The 26,534-nt window shown below is 49.0% G+C and overlaps 1 protein-coding gene across 1 annotated transcript in view; it reads right to left on the bottom strand.

Annotated features, from left to right (window-relative positions):
• The window catches only part of HIVEP3 (HIVEP zinc finger 3), a 2,131,558-nt gene extending 2,110,492 nt beyond the window's left edge, over window positions 1–21,066 (bottom strand). The window contains exon 1 of the mRNA XM_086956857.1: window positions 20,933–21,066. The gene's annotated coding sequence lies outside the window, so the exon portion shown is untranslated. The remainder of the gene's footprint in view (window positions 1–20,932) is intronic.
• Window positions 21,067–26,534: the final 5,468 nt, after the last annotated feature.

Below are 26,534 nucleotides of genomic sequence, written 5' to 3'. Positions count from 1 at the left end.
ATCTGATTTCTTATGAATAGTTTTTGCCAGAATACTTAATGCAGTGCTTCATAAAATGTAATATTGAGTTATATGGTTCCCCGTGTCACAAGAATTTATCTAGCTCTCCACCTACCTATTGGTTCATCCATCCATCCATCTCTCCACCCATCCCTCCCTCCCTCTGTGTTACATTGTTATGTTCTACCCCACCCCACAGCTCCATCATTCTATTTTCTCGTAGGGATGTTTATTAGCCTTTGTTTGTAGACCAGTGTTGCCGATAAAAATCAAAGTAAACATATACAACTTTTTAAAGGATTTATGACACTGCTCACTCGCACTCACCCCTCGCTCAAGCTGCCTAAGTGGTGGTTCATGACACCCCTTAAGGTAGAATATACAACTCTTTCAAAATTACAATAAAGTTATTAACACTTCAATGTACTTCTCAACAGATTCCTTACATCTGGCACTTGTAACATCAGCTATACTTAACGTTAGCACTGTACAATGGCTACACTAGCACTCCTCCCCTTTGGCACAGGAAAAACCTAGGTCTTGCACTCCAAGACTTGCGCTTATGCCCTGTGAGTGCAGTAGCGCTTTGATTACTTACTGTGGAACCAACAAACCTTGCACGATTCATCTATATTCATTTCAAGTGGCTAAATAATATTGGCATCCCTTTTATTCAGCTTTAGTATCCTGTGTAGGCAGTACTGCCGACACTGCCAAATCTGGAATCCTTTTTTGTTTCCTTAACTCTTACATTTGTTAATGTTTCTCTCCTCATCACTATTAATCCTTTTCTCTGGGACTAGCTATCCTTGAACTTCTTGGCCTTGACAATTTTAATTCTGGCACATCTTATCCACAGTACCCAGAAAAATTACACTTTCTACTTCTGGGTCTGGTATAGTATGCACATCTATCTCATCTACAGTACTGATAACTCCTATACTTTTTAACAGAGAAAAACAAAAAAGTGGTATGGGCACGTTTGAAATTTCAGCCACTCATAATTTCTATTGGATGCTGCTCACTGTGCTACTCCAGACATAGATCAAACATATGCATATCAGCATTGGATCAGATAAAATAGCAACACTCCAGCTGAAACTACCAAGCGGTGTCCTCACTGAACAGGAACAAAAGCCACTAAAAGCTGGTGTTGAAGCAGAACCAGGGTGGATTTGCATAAAGTTGGTCCCTGTCTGTCGTAGTACATTGAGCAAAACAATTCTAGAATGGAACACAGCCCAGGGTAATTACCAGAGGCTGAGATAAATTCAAGGATTCCAATCATGACCAACACTTTTGTGTTGTTCAGAGTGAATCAGTCTAAGTGTGATGGGTATGACAGACATGGGTCCTGTGCTCCCGTTTATGATGGTCATGCGTTCGGTATATTTTACTCTGCATTGCTCCTGTAAACTGCAGTTGTTATGTTTGGTCAGTGCATCTTCCAAGTGTTTTTCCAAGTCCTGCGTTCCTGCCTTGGAAGACGGTTGTCTATTAGGCAGTTATCTGGGAACAGCAGATCTGGAAGGATGCTGGTCGATGGGCTCAATACCTTGGATTCTTTATTCACACAATAAAGAGGAGTAATCTTTACAACTTTATGGCTTGCATTACTGGATGACTGTACCACAACATTCTGGTGAAGATTGGAGAGAACCAGTAATTTTCAATTCGGCATGGAGCCCACTGGCAGCTGCTTGGGCCATGTGCCTTCACTACGCCTCTCAAGTTCCTGCTGTGATTTCCAGCTGCGAAGATACAGCCTTCCGGATTAGCGCAGTGAGTGTGTTGCTGAGTGGACGGGATTTGGCCAGGCTCAAAAAAAACAATGGACTGGAAAGGAGCCTTGAGTACTTACCAGTAGATGATCACAATATCTAGCATTTTATTTATTCTCAGGGAGACAGTATAACTATACACATGTGGGTCCTATGCTCCTTGTGTCATAGGACTCGAGCTGCACATTATTGCTGAGGCAAAGCCAGACTGAAACAGGTCTCAGGTTGCATTCAGTAGGCAATGGCCTTCCAGAAGGGCAGAGATGTTGATATATTATCAGGAACAAGGTTGATTTGCATATGGTTGTTCCCTTTCTGAATTGGCGCGTGCAATGAGCAAACAAATAATGGAGTGGTATGCAGATCTGAATCATTACCAGTGGCTGAGGTTAATTCAGACATTCCAACAAGTAGATCTTTAACTTCTAACCACTTGCACTTATGTCCCTTACACTGCCTTACCTTTGGAATGATGGTAACTCCTTGTTTTAATTCCTCTAATACTAACTTTACTCCTTGCACAGATGTTTTGCTTATTTTAGTAATTGGGTAGCTTTCTACTCTTTCCCTTCAACCCTTGCAGTTCTTACTTGTGCCACAAGTAAGCTCCGTACTCTTTTCTTGGACAATGGCAATCACTGCACCACCATGGGCAATGGGAACAGGAGCCCTTCTTATTTAAAGCAACAAATAATGTGTCCCTGGAACTAGTTACGTGGGCCCCTTGTACCGTTTTACAACTTATCTATGTGACTGGCACACTTGTTTAGACGACCAGGCTTCTACTTGCATATGCCTTGTATTACTCATATATGCAACTGGAGTCCCTGTTAGGCTGAGCAGGAGTCCCAAATTTCACAGGACAGTCCTGGTATTTTAGGTCTCGCCTAGCGTTGCAGCGCGCATGCGTTGCTCGCTCTGAGAGCGATATTGTGTATGAGGAGATGTCAGTAGGGGACTTGAAGCCTCGCCCATCATTTTCATTGGGTCGGGTTAGCGTTTTCTCATTAAAAAGGATGCTTTTCCATTACCGCCCTTTCTCCTTTTCGTCCGGCCCATCCAGACTGGGTTGCCTGCTTCACGGCTGTCGTGAAGCAATTTCTTATCTTTAGGGGGCCATCTGTTTCTAATTAGCTTAGCGCGGTCGCTCGCGGCCGTGCTGGTTTGTCACAGCGGAGGGTATTACTACAACGCGCCTGTCGGTCAATTCTCAGAAGGTCTTACGCCACTGGACGATACTCTACTTGAGCTGAAAGATTGCAATTCTCCCCTACAAGAATTAAATCATATTTCAAATGCGTTTTCATCGATTCTATGTTATCTGTGCCAGCTTATGTTTCCATGCCTGGCGACACCTCCTTTAGTTTCAAATACAAAACAAAAAACGGGCGTGTGCTCGACAACCTACGACCTGCTGCCTCTTTATTACAAACACCACAGGAGTAACTATTTGTACAATGTCAGAGGTGTTTCCTTGACGGGACTAGAGCCAGCGAGTTGAGCGCCTTCTTGTGAGGAGTCACTGCCAGCCAGGATGCTGGTGCGGAAAACCGGGCTCCTTCAGTGTGGCTCAGCCCAGGCGAGGGCATTCTGTTCCCACTGCACCTTCACTGCGGCCCCTTGAGAACAGGATCACTAACAGAGTGCAGTCAGCACCGGACATGATGCACCAGGGACATGAGGCTGGCCTCTCAGACAAAACATGCCCTGCTCTGCGTCATCTTCCGGAGCCTTTCATGGCATTCAGAAGCACCCCCAGGGCGCACGGCCAAACCCCTCTATTCGTTTCCACCCACTGGTAAATGGTACTTTCTGTGGTGAACACAATCAAGGGGTCTAGACCGGGTTTAACTGAGTGAGGGTGAGCAAACTCAGGGCCCTAAGTGAATAGAAGCTGTGTGCTCAGAGCTGGGGACACAACATCACTAACAAGCGTGTAGTATTGTGTAGTCTGCACTGCTGGCCTTCCAAAATGCTGCTAAAAGTAAGAGCGGACGTGAGAAAAACACTAAACCCGTCCTTCAAGAAGTGAAAAGAATAATGGCAAAGAATGGGGAAAGAACAGGTTTTTTTCACTGGGCTCAAAATTTCTAGTTTAAGACACCCACTGCTCTGTCCCAACACTGAGTGACCACTGGTCCCCCATGACTGGTACTTAAACATTTTGTCGGGCCCCCAATGTACACTCTGGTGCGTGCCCGAGGACCGTACCAATTACGTAGCATTCCTAAGGAGACTGGGTAGGTTTGGAGATTATTGGGACTGAAAAGAAAAACGTACCTTTACACAATATAACTAGGTCATGTTTTATTTAAAAAACGTTTTGATATACGCAGATCACTTTCCCCACTAGTCCAACCAGGATGTAACTCTGTGACCTGCCCTCTAGTCAGAGGCGCACTTACAGCAAAATTTCGGAGGGGGGTGGGGCTAAGAAAAAACTTTCGGGGGGTTAAGTCTTCAAGCAATAGGCAGATGCAGGGGCTCCAAGAAGGGGTGAAAAAACAACAAAGCCTCATTCACAAGCAAATGGTCTTTTAAAGACCTGTGAAGTACTCGGGTGTGGCTGTATGTGTGCCTAGGAAGCTGTCTCAGCCCGGGTTGCCACACATGACAGGGGGGGCTGAACCCCTTTGAGCCCAATGGGCTTTGCACGCCTACCTCTAGTTACACACAGACGTGCATTCTGTAGAGATTGCATTAACTAACTGCCTTTTCCTACCAAAACCACGAATTTCTATAGATCAGTTTCACTTGCACTCATTTTTTAGGTCTCGCTTGAGCCAGCGCATGCTCTGTCGGGCGAGACTTTTAGTAAGGGCTTCAGAAAATGCTACCACTGTGGCCTAGAGCTTGCAGTTACAGGCGCGGGCTTAAGAGCAGAGGCGTCATATGGCTTTCCTCTCTCGTCATGGGTCATCAGCTTTCAAGATACGAGAGCTTTCTTTCACATTCCTGAAGCTGATAGCTTCCTTGTTATTTGCGTTACTAAGCAATCCTGGGCAGAGGCAACTGTTAAATTAAATGAATCAGGTTATTCCTGTTTACAAGCATCTCCTGAGAAATGCTGCAAAACTTTCAAACAACTCCGTGGTTGGAAAGTTTGCTGCGTTTCTCAGGAGATGCTTGTAATCAGCTTTCAAGATAGGAGAGCTTTCTTTCACATTCCTGAAGTCGAAAGCTTCCTTTTCATTTGCCTATATATCCCTACCTCTCTTCTACCCCTCTAGTCTACCTCTCTTCTATCCCTGTACCTCTCTTCCACCCCTCTACCTCTACTCTACCTCTACTCTACCTCTCTTCTACCTCTCTACCTCCACTCTACCTCTCTTCTATTCCCCTACCTCTCTTCTACCCCTCTACCTCAAGCCTACCTCTCTTCTATCCCTCTACCTCTCTTATTCCCCTCTACCTCTACTCTACCTCTCTTCTATCCCTCTACCTCTCTTCTACCCCTCTACCTCTCTTCTACCCCTCTACCTCTCTTCTATCCCTCTACCTCTCATCTACCACTCTACCCCTCTAATACCCCTTTTCTACCCCATACCCCTCTACTACCCCTTTACCCCTCTACCACCCCTCTATCTCTCTTCTAACCCTATACCTCTACTCTAGCTCTCTTCTACCTCTCTTTTACACCTCTACCTCTACCCTACCTCTCTTCTACCCCTCTACCTCTCTTCTACCCCTCTACCTCTCTTCTACCCCTCTACCTCTCTTCTACTCTTCTACCCCTCTACATCTTTCACCCCTCTACCTCTGTTCTACCCCTCTACCCCTCTTCTACCCTCTACTCCTCTTCTACCCATCTAACCCTCTACACGCCCACTACCCCTCCACCTCTCTTCTACCCCTCTACCTCTCTTCTACTCTTCTACCCCTCTACCTCTTCTACCCCTCTACCTCTTCTACCCCTCTACCTCTTCTACCCCTCCTCTACCGGTCTACTACCCCTCCACCCCTTTTCTACCCCTCTATCACCCCTTTGCCTCTCTTCTACCCCTATACCCCTCTACACCTCTACTACCACTTGACCCTACTACCCCCATTACCCCTCTACATCCCCATCTACCTCTCTACTACCCCTCTATCCCTCTTCTATCCCTCTTCTACCCCTCTATCCTTCTACCCTTTTACCCATCTACCATCGCTCTACCCCTCGACTACCCCTCTACCCACCCTCTACCCTTCTACCATCCCTCTATCCCTCTTCTATCCCTCCTCTAACCTTCTACCCCTCTTCTAACCTTCTGCTCCTCTACTCTTCAACCCCTTTTCTACCCCTCTACTACCCCTCTACTACCCATCTTCTATCCCTCTATCCCTCTTCTACCCCTCTATCCCTCTTCTACCCCTCTATCCCTCTTCTACCCCTCTACCCCTCTTCTACCCCTCTACCCCTCTTCTACCCCTCTACCCCTCTTCTACCCCTCTACCCCTCTTCTACCTCTCCACCCCTCTTCTACCTCTCCACCCCTCTTCTACCCCCTACCCCTCTTCTACCCTCTACCCCTCTTCTACCCTCTACCCCTCTTCTACCCTCTACCCCTCTTCTACCCCTCTAACCCTCTTCTACCCCTCTTCTACCCCTCTAACCCTCCACCCCTCTTCTACCCCTCCACACCTCTTCTACCACTCCACCCTTCTTCTACCCCTCTACCACCCTTTTACCTCTCTTCTACCCCTCTACCCCAATCATACCCCTCTACTACCCCACTACCCTACTACCCCTATTACCCCTCTACATCCCATCTACCTCTGTACTACCCCTCTTCTACACCTCTATCATTCTACCCCTTTACCCCTCATCTACCCCTCTATCCCTCTGCCCCGCTACTACACCTCTAGCCCCTCTACCCCTTTACTAACCCTCTACCCTTCTACTACCCTCCAACTTTCTACCCCCTTTACCCACTTATACCCCTCTACCCCTCTTCTACCCTTGTACCCCTCTTCTAACCTTCTACCCCTCTACTCTTCTACCCCTTTTCTACCCCTCTACTACCCTTCTACCCCTCTTCTCCCCCTTCTACTCCTCTTCTATCCCTCTACCCCTCAACCTCTCTTCTACCCCTCTACCTCTACACTACCTCTCTCCTAACCCTACACTACCTCTCTTCTACCCCACTACCTCTCTTCTACCCCTCTACCTCTACTCAACCTCTCTTCCACCCCTCTACCTCTACTCTACCCCTCTACCTCTCTTCTACCCCTCTACCTCTACTCTACCCCTCTACTCTACCTCTTTTATATCATCTACCTCTCTTCTACCCCTACCCCCTATTTCTCTACCCTTCTACCCCTCTAACCCTCGTCTACCCCTCCAACCCTCTACACCTCTACTACCCCTCCACCCCTCTTCTACCCCTCTACCACCCCTTTACCTCTCTTCTACCCCTCCATCCCACTAATACCCCTCTATCCCTCTACTACCCGTCTACCCTACTACCCTATTACCCCTCTACCTCTGTACTACCCCTCTTCTACTCTTCTACACCTCTATCATTCTACCCCTTTACCCCTCATCTACCCCTCTACCACCGCTCTACCCCTCTACCCCGCTACTACACCTCTACCCCCTCTACCCCTCTACTAACCCTCTACCCTTCTACTACCCTCCAACGTTCTACCGCCCCTCTACCCCCTTATACCCCTCTACCCTTCTACCCCTCTTCTAACCTTCTACCCCTCTTCTAACCTTCTACCCCTCTTCTACCGCTCCACTACCCTTCTACCCCTCTTCTCCCCTTCTACTCCTCTTCTATCCCTCTACCCCTCTTCTATCCCTCTACCCCTCTTCTACCCCTCTACCTCTACACTACCTCTCTTCTACCCCTCTACCTCTCCTCTACCCCTCTACCTCTACTCTACCTCTCTATCCCTCTACCTCTCTTTCACCCCTCTACCTGTACTCTACCCCTCTACACTACCTCTCTTCTACCCCTCCTCACGCTCCCTGATCTCATAGCGCTGGACTGCTACATTGCCTGCTTTCATATCGTGCCAGATTGGTATCGTAGCGCTGCGCTGGACTGTAACATTGCCTGCATTTAAATTGTGCCACATCGTAGCGCTATATCATAGCGCTTTATCGGATTGCCTGAGTGTTTGCTTAGCCTGGTTTCGCTTTTGTTTCTGCTGCCATTTTGTTGTTTGTTTGCCTCCCAGCCCGTCCCTCCACCCCGCTCCCTCCTCCCAGCTGCTCCTCCCTCGCCCCACCCCCCCTCCACTATCCACTTATGACAGATGCTTTCGCGCGCAGCGGACGCGCCCCATGCGCGCCGAAGGTGCGACAAAGGTAAGCCCGTCTACGCCCGTCCGCGCTTGGACCGCGCCCAGCGCCAGACCCCCTGTTCCCCGCAAAATCCACTCCACCCGCATAACGTACGACGCCGCTACCCTCTCAGCACTTAACCCTGGCCGAATCCCAAACTGCTACCAAGCCGCCCCAGGACACATCCATGGACCCTTCACCTGCCGCTCCTACAAGTTCGACAGCATCAGGACCTACACCAAATCCACTACCTCCAAACAGAGCTCCAACACTAACCACCTGAAATGCATCCTACTCAACACCCATTCGGTCCACAGACACGCCATTGACCTTTGGAACCTACTCGACACTACATCGCCGGACGTCGCCTTCCTTACAGAAACCTGGATGAACGCCTCATCAGCTCCCGACATCGCCATAGCCATCCCGGACGGCTACAAGATCATCCGAAAGGACCGCACCAACCAAACAGGAGGAGGCATCGCCATCGTCCACAAGAACACCATCTGCGTCACGACCAGCTCCGACGACAACCTCGCTAATGCCGAACACCTTCACTTCCAGATCCACACCGACCCCAAGACCACACTCAGAGGCACCCTCATCTACAGGCCACCGGGACCCCGCACGCAATTCAGCGAAGACATCACTGACTTCATCAGCCCACACGCCCTCCCCTCCGAGGACTACATTCTACTGGGAGACCTCAACTTCCACCTGGAAAAGAAAAACAACAGCAACACCACCACCCTGCTGGACAACCTGGCCAACCTCGGACTCGAACAACTTGTTGATACCCCCACCCACTATGCCGGGCACACACTCGACCCAATCTTCACCTCCAGCAAGCACATCTCCTTCAACCACACCACAGCTCTCCATTGGACGGACCACAGCTGCGTTCACTTCAACTACAAAAAGACCACAACCCACATCCTCCCACAACCAGTTCCCTGAAGAAACTGGAACAAAATGACCACCGACCAGCTCTTCACATCGCTCCACCAAAACCCTCCTACCAATTCATTGGACCCAAACCAAGCAGCCACCAACCTCACACAATGGATCACCCACAGCGCCGATGAACTAGCACCCTTGAAAAACCATCAAATCAAGCAAGGTAGCAAAAAAGACCCCTGGTTCAACAATGACCTTAAGAAATCCAAGAAGTTCTGTCGCACCCTCGAGAAAGCCTGGAGAAAAAACCCAACCACTGACAACCTGACCACCTTCAAGAACGCCACCCGCAAATACCACCAACTAATCCGATCCACCAAGAAATCAGCATTCAAGGATCGACTTGACAACAACGCCCACAACAGCAAGGAACTAGTCAACATCGTCAAAGAATTTACCAACCCCACCGCCAGCACCAACGACATCACTCCCTCCCAAGACCTCTGCGACTCCCTAGCCTGTCCGGAGACCAGTCCGCTCCACCCACCTCCGAACCAAAACCCCCCTCGAACAACCTTTGCGCCTGGAACCCAATCACCACTGAAGACACCATCCGCCTGATGAACTCCATCCACTCAGGATCGCCAACCGACCCATGTCCCCACCACATCTTCAACAAAGCAGACTCCATCATCGCACCCCATCTCCGAGACGTCATCGACTGCACCCTCAACTCCGCTACCTTCCCGCAAAGCTGGAAACATGCCGAACTCAACGCCCTTCTGAAGAAACCCACAGCAGACCCCACTGAACTTAAGAACTACCGCCCCATCTCGCTCCTCCCATTTCCTGCCAAAGTCATTGAGAAAGCCGTCAACAGTCAACTCGCCGCCATCCTCGAATCCAACAAATCCCTCGACCCCTCACAGTCTGGCTTCCGAGCCAAACACAGCACTGAAACCGCCCTCATCGCAGCAACAGACGACATTCGAACACTACTGGACAACGGAGAAACAGTTGCCCTCATCCTACTTGACCTCTCCGCAGCCTTTGACACAGTCCGTCATAGCACCCTCATACAACATCTCAGCAACGTCGGAATACCCTCGAATCCAACAAATCCCTCGACCCCTCACAGTCTGGCTTCCGAGCCAAACACAGCACCGAAACCGCCCTCATTGCAGCAACAGACGACATTCGAACACTACTGGACAACGGAGAAACAGTTGCCCTCATCCTACTTGACCTCTCCGCAGCCTTTGACTCAGTCTGTCATAGCACCCTCATACAACATCTCAGCAACGTCGAAATACCCTCGAATCCAACAAATCCCTCTACCCCTCACAGTCTGGCTTCCGAGCCAAACACAGCACCGAAACCGCCCTCATTGCAGCAACAGACGACATTCGAACACTACTGGACAATGGAGAAACAGTTGCCCTCATCCTACTTGACCTCTCCGCAGCCTTTGACACAGTCTGTCATAGCACCCTCATACAACGTCTCAGCAACGTCGGAATACAAGGGAAAGCATTGGACTGGATCATCTCGTTCCTCGCCGGAAGAACCCAGAGAGTCCGCCTCCCCTCTTTTAGATCAGAGGCCACCGAAGTCATCTGCGGCGTATCACAAGGATCATCACTCAGTCCCACCCTCTTCAACGTATACATGAGTCCCCTCGCATCCATAGCGCACCAACACAACCTCAACATCATCTCCTACGCAGACGACACCCAGCTGATCCTCTCCCTCACCAAAGACCCAAACACCGCCAAAACCAACTTACACAACGGAATGAAAGATGTAGCCGAGTGGATGAAGAACAGCTGTTTAAAACTGAACTCGGACAAAACGTAAGTCCTCATCTTAGGATCATCCCCCTCTGCTTGGGACGACTCATGGTGGCCACCGGCCCTAGGAACCGCACCCACACCAATAGACCACGCACGTAACCTGGGCTTCATCCTGGACTCCTCCCTCTCGATGACCAGACAAGTCAACGCCGTCTCATCATCATGCTTCAACATCCTACGCATGCTCAAAAAAATCTTCCGTTGGATCCCCACCGAAACAAGAAAAACGGTCACCCACGCACTGGTCACAAGCCGACTGGATTACGGAAACACCCTTTACTGCGGAACCACTAAAAAACAAAAAAAAAACTCCAACGCATCCAAAACGCCTCAGCCAGACTCATACTAGACATCCGCCGCCAAGATCACATTTCCGGTCACCTGAAAGACCTCCACTGGCTCCCCGTCAACAAGAGAATAACATTCCGTCTCCTCACCACGCACACAAAGCCCTCTACGACCTAGGACCCGAATGCCTCAACACGCGCCTGTCCTTTTACACCCCCACCCGACTACGATCGTCCAATCAAGCCCTCGCCGCAATTCCGCGCATCCATAGATCAACCATGGGGGGTAGATCCTTCTCCTTCTTTGCAGCCAAAACTTGGAATTCTCTACCCACCCACCTCCGCCTTACACAGAACCACCTCTCCTTCAGAAAGCAACTAAAAACTTGGATATTCGATAAGTAAGTACCCTCCCTCCCTCAAGCGCCTTGAGACCCTCTGGGTGAGTAGTGCTCTATACAAATTTTGAACTTGAACTTTTTATATCATCTACCTCTCTTCTACCCCCTATCCCTCTACCCTTCTACCCCTCTTCTACCCTCTTCTATCCCTCTTCTAACCTTCTACCGCTCTTCTATCCCTCTTCTAACTTTCTACCCCTCTAATCTTCTACCCTTCTGCCACTCTTCTCCGCCTTCTACCCTCGTCTACTCTTCTTCTATCCCTCTACCCCACTTCTACCCCTCTACCCCCCTACTACCCCTCTACCGCTCTTCTACCCCTCTACCGCTCTTCTACCCCTCTACCTCTACACTACCTCTCTTCTACCCCTCTACCTCTACTATACCCCTCAACCTCTACTATACCCATCTACCTCTACTCTACCTCTCTTCTACCCATTTACCTCTCTTCACCGCTCTACCTCTTTTCTACTGTTTTATTTTATCTTAGTGTTTTATAGAGCGCAAACTTGACCCGTTAGGGTATCAGAGCGCTTTACAGAGTCACAAAGTAATCAATAGGAAGGATAACACAAGAATACTGTAAATTAGGGGGTACTTGGTACAAGAGGGAAAATACTATACAAGGAAAGTTAATTTTACAGTTGTTAAGGACGGACTCCGGTTTCTTGGTGGGGCCATGAGGAAGGATTTGGCCTCCTTTTTGAAGCGTGCCAGAGAGGGGATTCTTCTGATGGCGGGTGGGAAGGAGTGGTTTCACAAAAAATACTCCAAATACACTCTATTTTAAACCAATTGTCAAATAGTATGTGCTGTAAGGATAAACATCTATTGTGGTATGGATAATGCACACAACCACCTAGGGAACTGGGGTCATGCTAATCATGTCCCCGTTGAATAAGGGAAGTAAACTAGTTATTTTTAGCTACCCTCACACACCCTAGTGGTGTCATGCTTCATCATCGGGTCACACGGACCCCTAAAAGTCGAGGTGGGCTCAACCACAGTATTGGGTAGCTCTTTAGTAGATGAAGGAACTGGGACTTAAAGATAAGAAACCTAAATCTGACCCCTGGTTTCCCTTTATTCTTGGGTCAGATCGGGTTATTAAAAAACTATTAAAAAACGGGTCTCTTTGGATTTTAATGGTCCTAAGACCCTAGTGTCAGTGCTGATATGTTTCAATCCACGAGGGCCGTAAAGGTCCAGCACTTTCTTCAGGGCAGTCGTTGAATCCCCCTCTATGTGTAGGGAATTAAAGGATAGAGGTCCCTATCCTATTTGTGTATCAAGGAAAGAGTAGCTCCTCCTTGTCAGTGTAAGTATGTCTCTGTATTTCCAAGCTCCATCCAAATTTTGAGGGCTTCGTGCAACTCAAAGGACCGAGAATTGCGGTGTGGTAGTCTCAGTTCGAGGCCTCACCCATCCTTTCCACCTACGTTCGTCCCGGTCCCCGGCTTTTGCAAGGTGGGAAGGAGTTCCATATTCTTTGTGCGGCCCCAGCGAAAGCCCGATTATAAGTTTATTTTTTTCGAAAACGAGCAGGCTGGAGTAGGAGGGCACTGGCCAATCGTGAGTTTCGATTCCTCCTGATATCACAAGTTTCTGTGCAAGATACGCAGGGGAGTTTGAGTGTAGGGCCTTGTGCATGATACATGCCAGCTTGAGATGGATCCTAGCCTCGAGTGGGAGCCAGTTCAATGATTTCAGATGAGGGGTGATGTGATCAAATTTCCTTGTGCCGGTAAGTAGTCTGGCAGCTGCATTGAGGCAGGTTTTTAAGGGTGCTAGGGAGATCTTGGGTAAAACAGAAAGGGTGGAGCTGCCATATTCCAGCCTAGAAATAACTAGGGATTGGACTGCAAGTTTTAGGTCGGGAGCGTCAAGGAATGGTTTCAATTTCCAAAGGTAGCTCAAGTGGAATCTGGCAGATTTGGCCATTGAGTTGATGTGGTCTCGCATGTTTAGAGATTTGGCCGAGTCCACAATGGTCGGGGGCAGTTTAAGGCTGTGATCGCTTTGATCCATGTCTGGATCTCCGAGTTGCTTTTAGGTGGGGAAATTAGGAGGAACTCAGTTTTCTTTGCATTGAGTTTGAGTTGGTAGGAGGAGAACCATTGGACGGTCAGCTTCAGGGCCTCATTCAAGGTGAGGATCTCTTCAAGAGATGAGATTTTTATGTAGATCTGAGTGTCGTCTGCGTATATATGGTAGGAGATATTTGTGGTGCGAAGGACCTCGGCAAGGGGTTCTAAATAGAGGTTGAAAAGGGTGGGGGACAGCGTTGATCCTTGAGGGACTCCCACCTTGACCAAGGAGGGAGCGGACAGGTTGCCGTTGATAAGGAATCTCCGAGATCGGTTTTAGAGGTAGGAACTAAAATAGTCGAGGACAGTGCCATCTAATCCCATCCTAAGTTTGAGGCGTTCGAGTAGCATCTCATGGTTGACCGTGTTGAAGCCGAGGATAGATCTCGGAGGATTAAGACACAGGTTTTGTCTTGGTCAAGGGCTTGTAGGGTATCATCGACAATGTGGAGCATTGTGATTTCAGTGCGGTGTCCAGGACGGAAACCAGATTAGCAGTCATCGAGTAGATGGAAGTTGTTGATGTGGTGACTTAGCTGCAGTTGCACACACTTCTCCAGCACTTTGGCCAAGAGAGGAATGTTGGAAATTGGTCTGAAATTGTCTGGAGAGGCTGGGTCTAGTGACAGCTTTTTCAGAATGGGGAGGACTAGGCCCGCTTTCAGAGAGTCCGGGATTGAACCCTGCCGGAGAGAGGCGTTGATTATCATAGTCCAGCTAGGAATAATGCATTGGGCAGCGGTCGCAAGGCAGTTAGAAGGGAGCGGGTCGTTGAAATGGTTGTTCGGGTTTAAGGTGGAAAGGATTTTGGCGACAGAGTCTTCGTCGTAGAGTGAAAAGTTGGTTCAATGTGCTAGATTCTTAGGTGAGGACTGTGGAGGCGGGGTGGTGGGGGGGGGGGTAAGGTCAGGGGTTGGTAGAGATATTGAAGCCGCACTAAGTTTGTTACCTTGGGTTTTGATTTTGTTTGTAAAAAAACGAGGAGAATTCCTCGGATGAGATGAGAGACTTGGGGTTTTCTTTAACTCTACATCTCTTCCACCCCTCTACATCTTTTTTACTCTTCTACCCCTCTACCTCTTCTATACCCCTACCTCTCTTCTACCCCTCTATCCCTCTTCTACCCCTCTATCCCTCTTCTACCCCTCTACCCCCTTCTACCCCCCTATTACCCCTCTACATGCCCTCTACTACCCCTCTAAATCCCCTCTACCGCTCTACTACCTCTTCTACCCCTCTATCCTTCTAACCCCTTTCCCCCTCATGTGCCCCTCTACCACCGCTCTACCCCTCTACTACCCCTCTACCCTTCTACTACCCCTCCACCCTTCTACCACCCCTCTACCCCTTACCCCTCTTTGATCCTTCTACCCCTCTTCAAACCTTTTACCCCTCTACTCTTCTACCCCTCTACTACCCTTCTACCCTTATTCTCCCCCTTTTACCCTCTTCTACTCCTCTTCTATCCCTCTACCACTCTTCTACCCCTCTACTACCCCTCTTCTACCCCTCTACCTCTCTTCTACCACTCTACCTCTCTACCTCTACACTGCCTCTCTTCTACCCCTCTACCTCTCTTCAATCCCTGTACCTCTCTTCTACCCTCTACCCCTCTACCTCTTTTATATCCTCTACTTCTCTTCTACCCCTACCTCTCTTCTCCTCTTCTACCCCTCTGCCTCTCTGCTATCCTTCTACCCCTCTTCTACCCTTCTACCCCTCTTCTATCCCTCTTCTAACCTCCTACCCCTCTACTCTTCTACCCCTTTTCTACCCCTCTACTACCCTTCTACCCCACTTTTACCCTCTTCTACCCCTCTACCTCGACACTACCTCTCTTCTACCCCTCTACCTCTACTCTACCTCTCTTCTACCCCAACTCTACCTCTTTTATATCTTCTATCTCTCTTCTACCTCTTACCTCCCTTCTACTCTTCTACCCCTCTACATCTCTTCCACCCCTCTACCTCTTCTACCCCTCTTCTACCATCTACCCCTCTAACCCTCTACACCTCTACTACCCCCCACCCCTCTTCTACCCCTCTACCACCCCTTTACCTCTCTTCTACCCTCCACCCCACAACTACCCCTCTACACCTGTACCCCTCTACTACCCCTCTACCCTACTATCCCTATTACCCCTCTACATCCTCTTTACTACCCCTCTACCCCTCTATGCTTCTACCCCTCATCTACCCCTCTACTACTCCTCTACTACCCCTCTACCCTTCTACTACCCCCTACCCCTCTTCTACACCTCTATCCCTCTTCTACACCTCTATCCCTCTTCTACACCTCTATCCCTCTTCTACACCTCTACTACCCTTCTTCTACACCTCTACTACCCTTCTTCTACACCTCTACTACCCTTCTTCTACACCTCTATCCTTTTCTACCCCTCTTCTACCCCTCTACCACTACTCTACCTCTTTACCACTACTCTACCTCTCTTCTACCCCTCTACCTCTCTTCTACCCCTCTACTATCCCTCTTCTACCCCTCTTTCCCACTACTACTACCCCTCCACCTCACTACCCATCTACACCTTTACCCCTTTTCTACCCCTCTACCCTTCTCCCCCTCTACCCACTTCCATCTGTCTATCCCTCTTCTACCCCTCTCCCCATCTACTATCCCTCTACCCCTCTACTACCCCTCTACCCTTTTACTACCCCTCTTCTCCCGCTCTACCCATTTTCTACCCCTCTACTACCCTTCTACCCCTGTACCCCTCTTCCCACTTATAAGCCTCTTCTACCCGTCTACCCCTCTTCTACCGCTCTACCCCTCTTCCACCCTTCTATCCCTCTACCTCTCTTCTACCCATCTACCTCTCCTCTACCCCTCTACCTCCCTTCTACCCCTCTACCTCCCTTCTACCCCTCTACCTCCCTTCTACCCCTCTACCTCTCTTCTACCCCTCTACCTCTCTTCCACCCCTCTTCCCCACTACCCATCTACACCTCTACCCATCTTCCACACCTCTACTACCCCTCTACCCCTCGACTACCTCTACTACCCTCTTCTACACCTCTACCCCACTACCCATCTACACCTCTACCCTTCTACTTCCCCTCTACTACCCATCTACCTCTCTACTACCCCTCTTCTACACCTCTACCCCTCTTCTATTTTTTTCTACCCCTCTTCTACATCTCATCCCCACTGCTACCCCTCTACCTCACTACCCATCTACACCACTACCCCTCTACTTCCCCTCTACCCTACTACCCCTCTACCCACTTCTACCGGTCTATCCCTCTTCCCCATCTACTATCCCTCTACTACCCACCTACCCCTCTACTAACCCTCTACCCCTCTACCCTTTTACTACCCCTCTACTCTTCTACCCCTCTACTACCCTTCTACCCCTGTACCCCTCTTCTACGGCTCTTCTACACCTCTACCCCTCTTCTATCCTTGTCTACCCCTCTTCTACCCCTCTACTACCTCTCCTCTACCACTCTACCTCTACTCTACCTCTCTTCTACCCCTCTACCTCTCTTCTACCCATCTTCCTCTCTTCTAGCCCTCTACCTCTCTTCTACCCCTCTTCTACCCCTCTTCTACCCACTGTAACTAGCAAAGACACTGTGTCACGGCAGCATCACTCTGAAACACCCCAGCACCACTCAGCGCCACCGCAGCATCACTCAGGGCCAGCACAGCATCACTCAGGGTCACCACAGCATCACTCAGGGCCACCACAGCATCACTCAGGGCCAGCACAGCATCACTCAGGGCCAGCACAGCATCACTCAGGGCCAGCACAGCATCACTCAGGGCCAGCACAGCATCACTCAGGGCCAGCACAGCATCACTCAGGGCCAGCACAGCATCACTCAGGGCCACCACAGCAACACTCAGGGCCACCACAGCAACACTCAGGGCCACCACAGCAACACTCAGCGCCACCACAGCAACACTCAGCGCCACCACAGCAACACTCAGCGCCACCACAGCAACACTCAGCGCCACCACAGCAACACTCAGCACCACCACAACATCACTCAGCACCACATCAGTATCACTCAGCATCGCCTTTGCAATAGTACACCACAGCATCATCACTCAGCAAGACCTAAGTATCATTCAGCATCACGAAGAAGAACAGATCCTGTGCACACGCAAGTGTGGTAAGTAGTCCTGGTGTGAGGACTAGAGATTCTACTGAGAGAAAATTGTTGCTTCAAAGTACAAAAGAACGTCGGATATCAAGGTTCATGTGAATAAAGTTTTTATAAGTCAAGTAATGGTCAGTACAGAAAATTAGTAGCCAGCCGACACGTTTTTCGTCACACCATGAAGGAGATGTGACTGATCAGGGCTGAGTCAAAAGGAGGAGCGCACCCGATGGATCCATTACCCGGACCTCGCACGACCTACAGACGCACGTATCAGGTGCGCTCCTCCTTTTGACCCAGCCCTGATGAGTCATATCTCCTTCACGGTGTGACGAAACACTTGTCGGCTGGCTATTCTCTTTATATGCAAGGTTACTGAAATTATGCAGCAATGGAAGACCAAGTTATGCGGCAGGGTAAGTTAAATTATGTGGGAAGAAAATAAAAAATATGAGGTGCATTGCGGCACAATCTGTGGAAGTTGTATTTCACTATTTTATCATACAATATTGTCAAGCATTTGCAATGCAATAGGTCTCGCATTCACACAATTTTAAGCTATTAGTATTGGAAATAACAATGCCTTGTATTTATGTTTTAAAACCCAAAACATAAATAGAAGGCATTATCATGTACAATGCAAATAGCTCAATATCGTGTGAATGTGAGATCTATTGCATTGCAAATGCTTGTTATCACCTGTTCCCACCAAATTAACTGAAGATAGCATATCACGGTTTTCATACAGGGTGGACGAAACTCAACTGGACGCAAGATTTCAACGTTGTAGTGCAGAAAAAATAGCATCACAAAGCAGAACGCATTTTAGCTCACACAGGTATTTCCTAAATCTGCATTATGTCATATTGCCTGTGTTGTTGAACGCTGGTGTTGAGCCCTTGTGTTTCTTGTATATACTACGGTATACCTGGCAACATGCAGAGTTAGAATGACACCACTTTATTTTTTTATCCAAAATGTCTTAATTTTAGCATTCACAACACACCACTTGATTACCTTCAGTATGATGAGAAAATTAAATCCTGCAGACTTTTCTAAATCTCCCTCTTACAGCCCTGCCAAGTACACGCATCAAGTGTTAGACGAAGTCATTTCACAGACTCTTCAACATTTTTGCGAATTGCCCGAAAAATAAGCAAAATCAGCAGTTTTTTAAAAAGCTTGCGCTTTTTACAAAGTGTACACAAAATTCTCGATTTAGTGAAGAACGTGCCTTATGCAGTTAGAAGGCCTGCCCACGCAGTGTGTGAAGTCAGAATCTGCCCCAGTCTTGTGGTACGATGAAAGGGACACAGCTGGTGTGTTCTTGCTATAACAACCAATGGCCACCCATTGTACTGGATGATCATCTCTAGGCCAAATCCATGCCACATACGAGCATGAAGTAGTTAATCTCATGGGCCAGCAATTAAAGTAGGACATTAAAGTAAGACAATATGTTTTCCTAAATGTATTTTTGTTACCCCTGTTGTATAATGCAGTGAATATATGAATAGAAATGTTCATTAGAAAAGCATACTATTCTCCCTCGGAGTTTCAATCACTATACCTCCATTTTTTTGCTATTACAATGTAGGAGAGGTTGTGTTAGAACCTGAACTGTTGACTTTAGTATTGTGAATCTCGGCGTCAGCTCACGATCTTGTGATTCTGGCCAAATCACTTAATATCCAGGTGAACTAAAGAAAAAAAAATGATGTTACCTTATGTAATTTAACTGTAGTTCATGTAAAGTGCTACAATACCTTTGGGTCGGGCGGTGCAATATAAAACTGCTGAGAAAAATAAAAAAAATTAACTTTGACTTAGGAGAGGAGTTTTATTTTTTTTAATTGACTCATGATATAAAAAAGCAGTACAATATAAAGTGCTTTCCAAGGCTCTAGTTATGGAATGGATGCTTAAAGTATCTCCGCGTCAGCATAATGTCTCGTTTGCTATAAAGCAACAAAATGAAAAATGATAATGGCTTTATAGTGGCCTCATTCTCCAGTCCATCGGCTCTACTATCTTCAGGTAATCAACAAAGCCATGTTTATTTTTTATTTACCTCTGAATCTTGTAATTTTCGCAAAATTTACTCCGTGCTGGTAAGAGCACTGAAAACTACTAATAATGAAATAGGATTGGCGCGGTGTTTGGCAAAGAGCTGTTTTTTCCATGAATGATTGTAGTTTAAAGTTTTAGTAGGATCTCAATTGTGGTGTGGACGCGTCCAAGCTACACAATACAGGTCGACAATTGCTCATTTTTTCATTCTATGACATTACAGAAACATTACTGCTTTGTTCCATTTCAGATAAAGTCTCTTTTTAAAGTGTCACACATTAAGGCTTAGGCTTGACATGTCACACATACTACACATGCTAAAATCATGAAAATGTCACACAGAAACCAACGGAAAACTTAGCAGCTATGTCTTAACTGAGAACTGCAGTCACGCAGTCTGCCTCCTGTTATTGCCCTTCCATTGCTGGTGCTTGGCAGCAGTTTTAAGATCTTCTCAGAGTTTCTTGTAGCTCAAATGGGTATAATTGCTGGTATTTATATGTTTCCCTCATCTTCAATGCTTGATTTTGCTTTTGAGAAAGTGTCACTCACAATCGTTGAAATGGCACTCCTAATTACTCTGAAATTATGAAAATGTTACACATAGCAATCTGAAACCTTGACAGCTATGTGCCTACCTCTCCACAGATGTTACCATTTACCTATTGGTACCCTTGAGTTCGTTACTGGTACGTACCCTCACACTTCTTGCTTTTGATATTTGACACCGGTAGCGCTATACAAACTAGTGTACCTGTACTACGTCATTGGTAGCCTTGCAATTCTTAACTTGTACCTTGAAAGTATCCACTCTGGTAGCGGTAATCCCGGCACGCCTTACCTCAGGCAGCGCCACTAGAGAAAAGTAGAACCTTTAACTGGAACGATGCATTGACCTTCAATAGGTTTTAAAGCCAACAGAACTAATTTGACTTTAACTTGCAGGCCCACACGATTACTGCAATACGTGGAACTACACTTCCCAGCGTGCCTAGTGTTAGATGCAGAAAATCCGAACTGGTTGAAATTGCCCTGATGACACTGAGCGAGTTAATCGCTTTTGGTGAGGAACTTACAGTGTGCCTCTGGAAAAGGTAGCACATGCAGATCTTAGTCCTGCTACTACTGAGTCTTACTTATCACCGAAAAAGTCCTTACCTGTAATTCCGAAGAGCCCATGCAAGTCTGTCATGCGACTGGTAAGCGCTTCTACCGTCATAGGTGCAGTGACATGTCCCAAGCTCACCTGGCTGCAGCAGGGGGCGGCACCACTCAAAATACCATCTGCGCATGTGCACAGCTTCGTTTACTCACATTGAAGAGGAAGGAGAGTAAGGGCAATGCGCATGCGCTACCCGGGTGCACGCAGAGGTTACGGGCCGGGTGTCTACTAGTTGTGAAGAGAGAGACGCACAACACGCGGTGACGTCATGTGTACTCTGTGCCTGCGCAGAGTGTGTCTCTCCACCATAGGGAAAACAGCTAGGATGGTACGCGTTTGAATAGTGTGAAGTTAGTGGACAGTGTAGGTCTGTGTGTCGCTGCTGACCGTGCACGAAGAGGTGAAGTGTTTTTCAAGAGAGGTAGTGAATTCGAAATAAGACTAACTTTATTTGCCGAATAACTTGTATTGGAGTTATAAATCGAGTGTATGTATCTGCAAGAGAGACATTGTTTCTCGATGGCATTGCCCCCTCAGCAAGGACAATTCACATTTGCTAAAGCTCACCGAAAGAGTGAGCGATCATTATTCCACGGAGCATATGTACTATTCACGGAGCTGTCAAACAAAACTAACAATATTAACTTCCTGTTATGTAAGGTTTGATAATGCACTTCTGCTGTTTCAAGTTCGTTACATATGCTTTTGGATTTCCCAATATAACGGTGCCTGGTTTATCGACTTAGGAAAGATGGAAAGACGAGTCGGCAGTGTGTATCTCGAAAGAGAGTGTTTTGCTCACTGAACCATCCTGCTGCTACTTGGCATCTCGATAGCAATTGTCTCCCCAATATTTATTGTGATATTTCAGAGTACACATGCAAGTTTTGTCTTTCTCAGGACTTAAGTAGTGGCTCCAGGGGATACACCTTACTGTGTGTCTTTTTTAAACACTACCCCAAATTGTGTCCTGAGCAAGTGCTTCCAGAAGAGAAAGCACGCTGCCAGGTGAGGCGCAGCCAGACCAGTGAAAGACCCGTGACAGATCCCTTCTGAGGGGCATAAACGAGTGGGCAGCAGCAGAGCCCGGGAAAATGCCAGGCACCTATTGGCCAGCTTGGTTTGGAGCGACCAATCAGCAGGTGCTCCCTGGATAGAAGGGCCTGGGGGATTCCCCAAAAGTCACGTGCCTTCGCTCTTGACCCACCCACACCGATAACGCAGGCGTGGCAGCCACAGATTACGGATGGGCTCAGGCAAGGCGGGAATAGCACGAAGGGACAGCAGAAGGAGCGCAATAGTCATAGGAGGGACCTCGGGCATCCTTCATAGTAGTTGCATCGGTACACCTCGCCCCACAACCCTCGCCACCCAAATTAAACACAGACAAGTGAGTTTGGGAATAAGAAGTTGCAGGTTTATTAGAGATACAAATAACAGAGCGGGTTAACTGACGGGCGACCCCCCTAGCCCCGCAACCCCTTGTTGCAGGGCGCCTGAGGTTGAGCCAATTACACAGACACCCTGGCCCTGGCCAGGTGTCGATTCTGGGAGGCACCAGCCTCCCACCGGTGTACCTATCGTCCACCTGCCCCACCCTCCAGACAAGGGAGAGTCAACTCACACCTTGCCCATCCAGGCGGGGCGTTTATTAGCAAACCCCCGGTTGTTCAGGCTTACAACCGCCCTAAGGACTAACGGGGTACCGTTGAACCAAGTCCCCGAGAAGGGCCCCTCGGCTTAATATGGCTCAGCTGTGCCTTTGCACTGGGGCTTCAGGTCCTGTTCCTGCGCCTGTTCTGCATGTGGGGGGGGGTCGCCTTGCACTTTATCCACAGCCTTGGGCGTGGCACCCGCTGCGCCCAGGGCCCCCACTACCTAGCCTTAGTCCTCCTTTATCTACACCCGGCTGCTTCTAGCGCCTCACCCAAGTCTAATAGGAATTTCACCATACCCACTTTGGACAGATGCACTCCATCAGATTCCCAGCACCCAATGGACTTGGCGTGCAGCAAGCCATGCCTAATGAAACCTACCCCACTTTGTTCGCTGAATTTCCGCATTGCTGCGTTGACTCGCCTATGAGTGACTTCTAAAGCCCCTTGAGATACAGCCCCATGCCAGATAGGCCTGGGCGATTTCTGACCAGTATATGCTGCACTGTCCTAATTCGCCGCTCAAGGTGCTCAGGTCCTTCCTCATTGTGTCCAACAAACGCCTCTTGCCTAAGGCCACCAGATCGTTCCCCCCCAGGTGCACCACCAAGATGTTTGGCTTCTGCCTGTGTGCCCTCAGGGTTTTCCGCAGAGTCCCTACCAGTGCTGCCCAGCGTATCCCAGGTGAACCGAACCATGATATGTTTGTGTTGTTAAAACCATGCTTCCAGGTGTTGGCCCTCACCCATCTCGCCAGTCTGGTGACATAAGAGTGCCCCATCACCCACACCTCTGCCCCTGTAATAAAACACAGTGTGTTGGAAATTGTTGTTTATTACAAACTTAAAGCACAGCAATCAAAAACACACCACTTAACAGCTAAATATGAACCATAATAACCATTCTGGTTTGCGGGTTACATACAATGTTTACAAATCATTGACCACAGGTCTGCTCACAGGGCGTACCACGCTCAATGGTCTGACATACCTCCTGTAACAGTTGGAATCCCAACGTCCTACTTTTTTGATTGCCTCGGCCGGGAGGCCTACCCTAAAGGCCGTGGTGGCCGCTCCTATCCTAAAGGAATGTGAACTAAACTTGGCCCCATTTATGGTGTACCCGGCCCTGAACAAGCACCCTTGCATCACATGGTCCACCTGGTACTTTGTTAGCGGTGAACAGTCAGCGTGTATGAGCAGTAGCCCGTCTGCATGCGGGCGGCTGGACAGGAAAGTGGCCAGCAGGGCCACCGGGCAGTAATTGTCGTTACCCAGGCGCTGTAATGTAATTGTCCTACCCTTGCCTGACTGGTCTGTTTTGGAGGTTTGTAAAAAGATCTCGGCTAACTCAGCTGTTGATCATACGTCCCTTATCGAGATGGCCCTGGAGCATGACTCTTTTTTGGACCGGGCCACCAGCTCGCTGATCCTGAATGCTCCAAAGAAGGCAAGGCTAAATGTTACTGCAAAGAGGGCTGTTTCATATGCGGAATGGGTGACTGTAGGCAAGGCGTCAACTATGTTTTTCAAAGTGTCATAGTCTATTGGAGTCCTCTGATCTACCAGTTTCGGCATCACTCTAGCCCACCCTTTGAGTGCCGCCCTTGTTGGAAAAGAAGTGGTCGGGTCCCTCTGACCTAACAGGCGAGCATGGTGCCCTATGGCCGACCGGTGCCCCGCCATCCAAGAATGACTCTTACCCTCATCCTTTGCCCAAACCATGAATGCCTGCACTTGGTCCCCTAGTCTTGAAACGTCCTGCTCCCACGGGCCCATAATTCCACAGAATGTTTTAACACAGGTCTGGTATCTTTTCATCGTTGCAGGTGCCAATGACAACTCTCCTAATTCTCTGATGCGCTGCGCCACCGCAGCAGGTGCCAAAGTCGAGCCGGGAAAGGCGTCATCTCCTCCCTCGCGGCCACGCCTCTCGGAACCGCTGCCAATGGAAACGTGAGAGAGCGTCAGCAGCCGTGTTTTGAGCCCCCGGGATGTGTTTAGCTTTGCATTCCACGTTATTATAAAGACAAACCCTGACCAGTTTCCTGAGTAGGCATAACACAAGTGCGCAGGAGGCTGACTGGGTGTTGATGGCTTGGACCACCGCCATATTGTCCGACCATAGCACCACTCTCTTCGCAGACAGTAAGGCAGGCCAGAGGTGAAAAGCAACTACCACTTGGAATAGTTCCAACACAGTTATGTTGGAGGTGATCTTTTTCTTCCTCCAAGCGTTGGGCCACCCCGCCGCGCACCACTCTTTGTCAAGAATCGCCCCAAACCCATCCCTGCCTGACGCGTCAGTAAACAACGTCAGCTCCTGGCTGCTGGTCCATGGTTCCCTCCATATCACCGACCCGTTAAAGTGCTGAAGGAAGTCCCCCCACACTTTAAGGTCCTCCTTGACCCCAAAACTCAATCTCACCTGGTGATGCTTGCGCTTAATCTTCGCCGCTGTCCTGGCCAACCTGCGCGCAAATGCCCTACCTGCCGGAATAACTTTTGTGGCGAAACTTAATCTCCCCTGTAGGCTTTGAATGTCCTCCAATGTCACCTTGTCCTGCCCTAGTACCTGTTTTATCTGCTCTGCTAGCTCGAGGACCTTGTCTGCCGGGAGCCTGGCCTCGCCTGCTGATGTGTCAATTTCGATGCCCAAGAAAACAAACGCCTGCGCAGGTCCCACCGTCTTCCCCGGGGCCAGTGGAACTCCCAGATGCTTAGTCATTCTTTGAAATTTCGCCAGTGCCTCTGCACATTCAGCTGTCTCTGCTCTGCCCACAAACAGGAAGTCATCCAGGTAATGTGTAACGCCCTGTACCCCTTCAATGTCCTGAAGAACCCATTGCAAGAAGGTGCTGAATGCTTCGAAAAATGCGCAGGAGATGGAGCAGCCCATGGGCATGCATCTATCGTAGTAGTATTCATTGCCCAGCCTGAAGCCCAATAAGTTCTGGCAAAGCGGATGAACCGGCAGAAGACGGAAGGCAGACTCGATGTCCGCTTTTGCCAGCCATGCCCCTTTCCCAGCTCTTCGCACGAGGTCCATGGCCACGTCAAATGAACAATACGAGACAGAGCAAACCCCTTCCTCAAGATTGTCGTTTACTGATTCTCCCTCGGGATAGGACAGGTGATGAATCAGCCTAAAGGCCCCTGGCTCCTTCTTTGGCACTATCCCCAGTGGTGATACCACAAAGTTGTCTAGTGGTGGATGCGGGAAAGGACCAGCCACCCTCCCCAGCTCGAGTTCCTTGCCTACTTTGGCTCTCACTACATCTGGATTATCCCTTGCGGATTTCAAATTATCAGCATCCCTGGCGACCGGCACACCTACGTACGGTATGACAAACCCCTCCGCAAAACCCCCCAGGAGCAGTGTCCCGTCAATTCTGTTTGGGTATTTGTTCAGTAGTGGCAACATTCGCTCCAGAACTATCGGCGAGGGGCCTTTAATTGCGCCTCGCTCAAGGGGATCTGCAAGCAACTCAGGGGTATTACCAGGTGGGCAAGGCATGTTCATGCTCAGGGTGCTGGATGGAGAAGGGGGGAACAGGGTAGGGGGGGGCGGTCGTTGCGTGGGGCAGTGGTAGGTTACTTGTTCTGCCAGGACCCACCTCTCCCTCCCTGGTAGCTACCTGGCTTTTGACCTTTGTTTGTTCTACAAGACCCCGCTTGGTGTTGCCCTCCACAATTGCTACATGTGTGAGTGAATTTGCAGGAGCTTCCCCAATGGCAATGGCCCCCGTTGAATAACCTGCATGACCCTGGCGAAGACTTCCCGCCTCCTTTCTTCTGACCCCTCCCTCTCTGGCCCCCTCGAAAGAGCGGCGTCCTCTGTTCGTACTGGGCCCCAGGGGTGTTTTTGTCCGAGGACCCTGCCTGTGATTCTTGCGCCTTGCTTTTTGTCGCAACCCCTTGAAGTGCCCTGGACCCCATATGGT

Source organism: Lissotriton vulgaris, chromosome 2_1 (genome assembly GCF_964263255.1).
Source record: "Lissotriton vulgaris chromosome 2_1, aLisVul1.2, whole genome shotgun sequence".
In the NCBI taxonomy this organism is placed as follows: domain Eukaryota; kingdom Metazoa; phylum Chordata; class Amphibia; order Caudata; family Salamandridae; genus Lissotriton; species Lissotriton vulgaris.
This window is presented reverse-complemented; position numbering and strand designations above follow the sequence as displayed.